This window comes from Sodiomyces alkalinus (genome assembly GCF_003711515.1).
Source record: "Sodiomyces alkalinus F11 unplaced genomic scaffold SODALscaffold_3, whole genome shotgun sequence".
NCBI classification, from domain to species: domain Eukaryota; kingdom Fungi; phylum Ascomycota; class Sordariomycetes; order Glomerellales; family Plectosphaerellaceae; genus Sodiomyces; species Sodiomyces alkalinus.
The window spans coordinates 4,362,087-4,371,745 of NW_021167081.1; positions in this window are offsets into that span (position 1 = coordinate 4,362,087).

Below are 9,659 nucleotides of genomic sequence, written 5' to 3' on the forward strand. Positions count from 1 at the left end.
ACCTCTAAACGCTCTTATAGATACTATCCTGGAAGTAGTTCGCGGCGAGGCGATAGTAAGTGCCCTGCCTTCCTCGGTATCCGGATTTATCGTGGGCTCTCCTAATTAGGTTAACCTGGGTATCCTTATCGTTAATCTAGCGTTTAGGGGTTGAATCGGCCTTAGTTACTCGGGTCTATAGTAGTCTATCCTTAAGGAATACACGGGTAGCCCTATCTTTAACTCTACGGGCTTCCCTAGGATCTATTCCTCTAGGCACACGAAAGGTCGTTAAAAAGGTGGCTACTTATCGGGAAAACTGACTCCAGGTACGGTCCTTATTGAGGATATTATTAGCTAGGGCAGGGTTATCGAACTGTTTCTCGGCTTCCGTAAAGAAGATCCTATCGTCCACGAAGTCGTTTAGGTCTCCTTCGGTATTATTATTAGTCTAATTAGAGGGTATTCCGGGTATCCGTAAGAGTCTATCGGCTATAGTATTCTTAGATCCTTTAATATACTTAACGTTAAAGTCGAAAAGCCGGATCCAGGCGAGCTATTAAGTAATTAGAGTATTAGGGAGGTTAGTAGTAGATCCTTTTAACTAGAATAGGAGGGCTTAGGTATCGGTTTTAAGGATAAAGTAAACCCTATAAAGGTAGTTACGTAGGCGCTAAAGGGTCTTTAGGACTCCCCTTAGCTCTAGCGTACTAGTATTATAGAGCCTCTCCGTAGGAGATTAGCGTCCGTTTTCGTACTATACCACGGCTCTTTAATCCTTAACGTACGATCCGAGGATTCCACCCTATCTATCTATACTAGCGTCGACGATAACGTAGATAACTCCTACGCCTTCGCCGTACTAAATAGTAATCAGAATAGGAGCAGTAGTAAGGGCTTTCTTAAGGATGTCTATAGCGTGTTATTAAGGCTCCCCCTACTTAAAGGCAGTATTCTTCCGTAGCAGGTCGGTTAGGGGTCTAGTAATAATAGCGACCTTATAAATCCAGACTCGGTAAAAGGTAGCGAGACCGAGGAATAAACGAATATTAGAGACCGTACTATACCTTCCCTACTCTCGGACCTTTATAATCTTAGCCTGCTTAGGGGAACGGCTATTAGTACCGTAGATATAGCCTATAATAGTGGCTACTTTCTAATACCACTAGCTTTTAACACCTATAATAGTGCCTCTAGCTAGCTCCACGTTAAGAAGCACTTTATCGATATTAACGATATACTCGGCTATAAAAGGGCGAATTCCAGGTTTAATCAGGGTATCCTTATAGGTAGTTATCGGTCCTTTTACTATAATATTATTAATAAAGGGTCTATAGCACTAGGGGATAAGGTCGTAAAGGATACGGGTTATAATACGTATAAACTAGGCCACTAAATTAGTAGTCCCCTAAGGAAGGGTATATATCCTAAAGAGTCTAATAATAGTCGTAAAGGTAGTTAGATCTTAACACTCCTCGTTAAGCGTGACCTAATTATAGCCGGAAAAGAGGTCTAAGAGGGATATAAGCTTATATATAGCGAAATCCTTAGAGAACTCGTTAGCCCTAGGCGGTATAAAGGTATCTTGAAGGGTCACAACGTTAATCTTAGTAGCCGAGTTAATAAACCGTATATTACCGTCCTTCTTCTTAACTAGGAACTAGGAGTTATAATAGGCTATATGGCTCTCCTCGATCACACCTTTCTTAAGGCGGTCCTTTATTATCTGCAGGACTATAGACTCTAAAGCCTTAGGGATAAGGATCCCCTTTACCTGCCACGCCTTATAAGGAACCGCCCGAATCTTCTATAAAGGGGCTACTTATTCGTTAAGGCGGCCGCACTTAGTCTAGTCCTACGTAATAGCTACCTCGCGGTTTAGGAGGACCTTCGTTAGGAGCTCCTTTTCCTTAGGGGTTAAGTAGTCGACGGTCTTTAGGATAGCGTCGAGTCTTTCGGGTATAAGGCGCGAATAGGGTATAATTTTAGGAAACTTCGGTATAATTAGGCCAATAAACCGCTCGTCTTCTAGCTCCTAGTCTTTCTCTTTAATTTCTATAAGGATATTCTTCTTCTAGTAGCGGTCTTTATCGGGGACACTTCTATTAGATAGAACGTCGTTAAGAGGGTAAACCTTAAGAGCCTTAGGCTTTTATATAGTAAAGACGTCTTCGGGATCGGGGGGATAGTATACTTCTTTAATAAGATCCTAGCACTTCCTCCTCTTCGGCTATTATAGCCTCCTTATCGTAACCGCGGCTATACTAATAATACTATCCTCCTCTTCCTTTAGAGCCTTGAGCGCTCTTATCTAAGAATTATCCTACGTTATCCGGTCCTATCGAAAATATAAGACTAAGAGGCTATTAGGGTAATTAGGCTAATAATAGTATAGAAAAGTCGAAAAAGATAAGTGGTTAGTGTGAATTAGTTATTATTATATAGTCGTAGTTATTATATAGGGAGCCTCTACGGTATACCTCTTATATCCTCGGCCCTAATTTCGTGGTATCGCCCTTAAGGCCACGTAAATTTTCTTTATTAGGGGCTTTACCTCCTCCGTAAATAGGAAGGCTATTAAAGTAGTAGCGTCCTTGTTATCTAAATAAAAGAAAATATCGTTATCACTCTTTTTCTTCTTCTCCTTCTCCTCCCTTACCTCCTCCTTCTCTTTCGCCCCCTAATCCGGCGAACCGCTAGTCCTATCGTTACTTTATATTAAGGTAGCGGCCCCGGACTAACTATAAAGGACGCCGTCCTCCCCCTATTATCCGATACTTAGATCGATTAAATCCTCCTCCTCTTAACGCTTCTCCTCCTCTTTAAACTTAGGTTAGCTTTATCTATAAGGGCGGTCGTCGACCTATTCCCTATTAGCTATAGGGACGATAATACGGGCATCCCCGTAGGCGAAGTCTATATTAATCTATCCGTCCTTATAGGTAAAAGAGGCGTGACTATTAAGTAAGAACGGCAGGCTAAGAAGTATCCTAGGCCCTATTCCCTCGATTACTATAAAATAGACTTTCCCGTGCTAGTCCCCGACCTAAAGGTGCTTTTTTAGATATCCTGCGTACTTTACCCTATCTATATCGTTAATCCCCTTAATCGCGATATTACTTTTACCGACACGGCCCCGTAGTCCTAGCTTCTCCTCGAGGTCTAGCCGGATAATATTAAAGACGGCCCCTATATTAATTACTACGTAAAAACGGTCCTTTATAGGGTAGGCCTTAGTTATTCGCTTAGTTAGGCTAACCTATATCGTTATATACTTAGCGTAAATAGTAGGAGGCTTTAGTTTATTAATTATCGGGACGGGCGTGATAGATAGGGTATTATTAAGCGTAGGGGCTATAGTCGTGGTATTCGTAAACTATATAGGATATTCGGGTCCTAGGGGTAAGGAGTCTATAAAAAAGGCCATTTTAGGGGTTAAGCGGATAACTTTACGAGGCTTTACCTAGCTACCGATCGACCTTAGTATCTCCTTATAGTCCGCGAGGATAGCTCTATTAGTGGGGAGGAGGTAAACTATAAGAACCTTAACCTCTATCTCTAAAAGGTGCTTTAGGCTTTTCTAGCGGACCTTCTATATAACGGCCTCCTAGTTAAATAAGTTAAGGGTATTTTCTTTAGCCGAGGCTCGCGAGATAGGCCGAGTAGTAGTCGAGGTAGTAGTAGGTCTAGATATAGGGGCTATCGAATTAGGGGTTAGACCGTTATCTATATCGGTGTTATTAACTATCTCTATAACCCTTTAAGAGCTTTCCGGAGTCGTTAGGGTCTATTAAACGTCCTGATTAAAGGAACTAGCTGCTTTTAGCTTGGGTTTACTAATTCTACTACTTCTAGTGGTACGAAGAGGGTCCTAGGGGTTAGTCGAAGTATATCGAGATATAGACGTAGTATATACTCTAGTAGTAATAAAGTTAATAGATCCCGTGACTTTAGTAACCCTTAAGGCTTAGGTAGCTTAGGTGGCCTAACTACTCTAACTAGTCTACTACTTCTATACCTACTTAACTATATACTTAATTCTAAGCCTATTAGTCTTATTAGTCTTATAGGAGAGGGTGGCGGGCTAGAAGGTCTTAATATACAGGTCTAGGAGCTTCTTAAATCGGCTATAGAGCTTAGTGGCTAGCTAATACAGTATAAGACGTCGGTAGAGCTAGTACTCGTTAACTCGTGGCTCGCTTTTTAGGCAGGCTACCTAAGTACCGGTCTAATCTATAACTAAATATACGGGGAACTCTTACTTAACTAGGTTATAGGCGCTATCGTGGATTAGGATAGGGTAGTTATCTCTCCGATACCCTTTTTAGCCGTAGTAGTAGTAGCGTGCTAGCGGGGGCTAACTATTATTCTAGGCACCTCTCTGCTATCCTGGGCGGTTATCGTGTTATTAGGTCGGGCGGCTATCGTTACGCTGGTTATTATATCTAGGGCGGGGTCCTCTATAATAAATCTCCTTAGTATACTAGGCGTTATAAGGCTAGGAAGCGGCACTATTAGCCTAATTAGGGGTGGCGAAGTGCACTAAAGTAGTTATCGTGGCTAAGGGGCGTGCTTAAGGACGGTATAAAAGGCGTTCTCTAGATTAGACTTCGTGGCGAGGAGGGCTTAGACCTTCTTTGTACCTATTCTCTTAGATAAGGCGAGTACTTAGGCGGTAATACCCCTAACGCCTTCTACTCTATTATAGATAAGGGAAATAGTATACTTCTCGAGGAGGTTAGTAAGCTTATCTATATCCGATCGAGAGGCTATAGACTCCTAGACTATAGTAGGCCGCCTTAAGATTATAGGCTAGAAAGCGGTACTATCAGGCTAATTAGACTTAGCCATACCTAGTATAGCGTCCTTATCTATAGGCTTACCCTTTATTTCCTAGATATCTATAAACTACTCGCGTAGTAGGTCTAGAAGCAGCTTATAGCTCTTAACTATCTTTCTTAAGTCGGTGCCTCGAATCTTAAGCTTATTAGCGATAAATATATAGATATCCCTATATAGAATAGTAAGAACGATATCGTAGAGCTCGGAGTCCTCGATAAAAGTACCTTAGACCCGCTTTACCTTAGCCTTCTAGATAGTGATTTACTATAGTAAGTTCCTAACCTGATAAACGCAATTAATCTTATACATCTTATATTTTACCCGAAGCTAATAAACCTTATAAGAGAAGTTAAGTTAGTAGTTAGAATCCAGATAAGAGTACTCTTTAACGAGCTTCTTAACTAGATTAGACTAACTGCCTTTAGCGGCTTTAAACCTCTTTAACTAGGCGTTTAATAGCGGGATAAATAGCCGTATCCGTATATAGGTTAATATAAATGATCTTGTCGGCTTTACTAAGGCGGTTAAGCTTAGTGTAGTTATCGTACTGCTAAAGGAACGTGGAGAGAGATTTACTACTAAAGCGGGGAGCTCTAGTAGCGAGGGGATTTAGGGGTGCTCTCGATATAGCGGTGGTAGAGGGCAGGGCTTTAACGACCTCGGCGATAGTGCTCTCTCGGTTATAGCTTATTAGGGCTTATAGTAGCTTAATTAGGTCTTTAGCGGTAGTAGGGGGCAGCTAACGCTTAGGGGCGGCGGTAGTAGGAGCGTTTAAAGCGGGTTAGGCAGTAAAAATAGCGTAGGCAGGGGTAGCAGAAATAGTAGACGTAAGAATAGGGGGAATAGCCGGTAAGGGAGCCTTATCGTCGGAGTCGCTAACGACGATAATAGGGGTAGGCTCGCGATACTAAGTCTAAGTATCTATAGTGTTTTAGGTATAAGTGCGAGGGGGTAAGCGAATAATAATAATAGGGTTAAGGCGCTTAGGGTGTTTAGGGAAAGGTTCTTCGAACTAATCCTCTGGCGAGAAGATCCTATAGATATTCTAGATACTAGCTAGGTTATTATATATATTATCTCGTCTTCATAAGAGTGATAAGGTCTTTAACGAGAGGGCGGTCCTAGGTTTTACTCCTTAATACTTATCTTCGGGGTCTAGCTTTTCTAACTCACCTTAAAGGAAGAGGCCCCCCACGATCAGGAGATTACCTATTAGTAAAAGGGCTATACTCACGGATATTAATATTAAAAGCACTACCCGCTAAGCCTTATAAAGAAATATCACGACCTACTCACGGGATCTATAAAGGTCCTTACTAGACTATCGGGTCCTTTTATAAGGTATCGTTATTTCGCTCCTATACTCGGTATTAGCTTTTTATTAAGTCTGCTAGGGTTTAGTGACCCTAAAACGGGTAAGCTGCTCTTAGCGGTCTTATCTTTTCTTCGCTATCGTGCGAGAATCTATTTTAATTAGTAGTGGGGGTTATAAGCCCCTTATCGAGTCTATTCTATATCCGAAATCTAACTCTATCGCGGTCTAATCGGTTTCTTCCGTTCCTATAATTACTACCTCCATGGCGGCGGGTCCTATAATTAAAAGTGTTAATAGTTCTTTAACTCTTACCTAAGTAGTTATTTCTTTTCCTAATCTTATTAGGGTAAATCTCCCCTCGGTCTTAAAGCATTAAATCCTTCCTTAGTCGTTATCTTTATATTCTTCCTGGGGTTATTAACTAATAGTCCGTTTAGGAGGGCCGGAACCTCCCTCGAGCGCCTTTATTACTCTGGTTAGGGTTAGAATACTTTCGGGACGCCGAATAAATCCGCCTCCGAGCACTATATTATAACTGGATAAAGACGTAGTGGCACTAAATCGTTAAGATAAAGATTAGATAAAGAGGTTAGTCTAGTAAAACCACGATATATACCTAAAATATAACTAACACCGCTATAAGCTTTAGCAAAGAAGTAGATCGGTAGTCACTATTCTGATTAGAGTAATGTAAGTTAAACTAGAAAGATACCTTAAACGTGGAATAAGTAATTATAAAAGAGGATAATGATTATATAATAATCTCTTAATAGGGACGTCCGGCGCCTGTCCTTAATATATATATGGGAGGTGGACCCCGTAGCCTTAAAAAGGGGGTCACGTGACCACCTGCTAAACCACTCCAAAGCCGTATCTGCGCGGTTATACTAGCTACTTTATACTAACTAAGATAGGAGTTTACCTATAGATTATTAGCCTCTTTATAACCTAATTAGAGTATTCTATATATAGAACCGACGAGAACCTACTACTATATCTACTAGGGTTAGCCTAAAGAAGTATTCCTTATAAGTTTTAAAGGGTAGATAAGCTATAAGCTTGAACTAAGGAGTCGGCTTAATAGACTACTAACGGCCGACTACCTTCTTCCTTTTATAAGACTCGGTCTTATTAAGTATACTAATTAGCTATTTAGTCGCTATTATTACTATTATTAGTTATTATAAGTATAAATAGTGGGTATATTCGTATATACCTCGATATTATAGTAGGAAAAGAAGAAGAAGAGGAGGGATACTATTAGAAAGCTCGCCTTTTATACTTAGGAGATTAAGCGATTAAGGCAGGTTATGAGCCTTATTACTACTATAACTTATAAGTGCGGCTATTTAGTTAAAGTAGTTATAAAGGGGCCTTTATCTACTACGGCTTACGGGAGGGGTGATTCACTATTTCCCTTTTTAGATCCCTTATTCCTGAGTCACGGCTACGCCTATAAATAAATAAGGCAGGAGCTATTTTATCTAATCTTTTCGACTAATTAGAGCCCGGATTTTAACGTCTTTTTCCTAATTAGGAACCTTCCCGCCGCGTTAAAGAAGTCACTATCGTTCTAATTAAGGTATACCTCCTTTAACTAATTAAAAGACTCCTTTATAGGTAATAGCTAAATAGTAACGCCCACTATAAAGGAAGCCTTAAGGTAAAGACTATCACGGAAGAAAGCACTTTCGAGCTTATTAAAGGAGGATAAATACCCCTCGACCTAAGCCCTAAGAATCTCTTTTCCTCTCTTCTACTCTATAGTTTTCGGCTAGCCCTTTGCTCTCAGATATCACCTATAACCACTAACCCCCTATTGTATAGTAACTACTTTTTCCTTTTCTTTTTAACTCCCCTAAACGTCTTTAGACCTGATTAGGCTAATCTACTATAGTCTATACTGGTGTTAGGTCTTATCTCCCCTTAGCATCCCCTTTTCACCTACGCCTCCTTTCTTATATACCGAACGTATAACCCCTTAATATAACTAACTATTAGGCTACCACTCCGGTAGAAGACTTACTTAAGCGGTATATTCACCCTAAGGCACGCGTAGCCGTTAAATCTTATACTAGAAGCCGTATAGAATACGTCTCGAAGAAAAGTAGATAGGCTTTTCCCTTAACCGGCCTCCCCTACTATTTATTCGACGTATCTAATACTAACCCTCTCTTCTTCGGGTTTACTATAAACGATAACGCTAACTAATAGGCTATTTAATAGCTTCTAGAAAACATAGAGGGAGAATATTTAGGAGGTAAGGCGGCGAATAATATAACCCCGTTAACTTTATTAATAAAGATCCGTGGGGATAGTATTATATCTGCCCGAATAGCCTTACGTACTACGCAGAGAGTATATAATAACGTCTTTAAGAATAAGTAAGTAGAAAAGTCTACCCTAGAAGACCTAATCAGAGTAATAACCACTATGCAGATTAGGGATTCTAGACCTAAGGCGTAGATTAATAACGTTAACTTATAGGGATATAATGCTAAGAAGAGGAAATATAACCACCCAGATATTAATAATAAGGACCTCTTTCGCATCGCGATAAATCGGTCAATCCCCTTTATATATTATATTAGAGGTAACTACTTTATTAGCCTAATCTTAGATTAAAAGACCTAGATTATATATATATATAATAGTATATAGCACAATAAAGGAGCTAAGAAGTGTCTAGTAAAAAGCTTCCGGGGAGCTATAAGTTAGCTACGACACGTTAAGGCGCCCGAGGAGGTCGTGTATAGTCTAATTAGAAAGATCTATATGATCTCTAGTCCTTAGTAGGAAGATATATATTCGTATAGTCTATTCGTCAGTGAATAGATACGTTACGTTATTTAGGAGGGATACTTATTCCCTGCCTTATCCCGACTATACCGTTTATAGAATAGCCGCTATTATATTAACGATATAACTAGCTATACTAGGTATATTAGATATAGCTAATTAAGCTACGTAGGCGAACTCTTCGGCTTCGGCTACTAACCTTAGCTGGCTTTCGGGTAGTCTACGCTATCCCTTAACCTAGCTCCTACTACTACTACTCCCGTTATAACCCCCTCCTATAGTCCGCCTAAAATAACGGGTTTTAAGCCTATTAACAAGAAGTGGACGCTTCTTAACCCGCCTAAAGGACCGAAAACACTAAAGACGCCTAAAGCGCCTAAGGCCCCTTAAACGACTAAATAGAAGACCCCTTCCCCTGATTAGGGACTAATAGAACTGCTGGCGTTCGATAATAATAATAGCAGTGTATTCCCGGAGCTAGGTAACCTTAAGCTTATTACCCCTAAGTATAAAAAGGTTACTAAGAAAAGTATATCCCTAACTACCGAGCTCGCCCCTATTACGGTACCGCCTGAGTCTCCTAACGCCTAAGCCTTTACCGGTTCCCCTAATTAGAAAAACACTAAGCTAGAAAAGTAGCCGTAGCCCGCCCTAATTAAGATTAGCTCGGCTATTAGCTATTATATATATAAGGGAGAAGATATTATTAACTTTTCTATAAGGA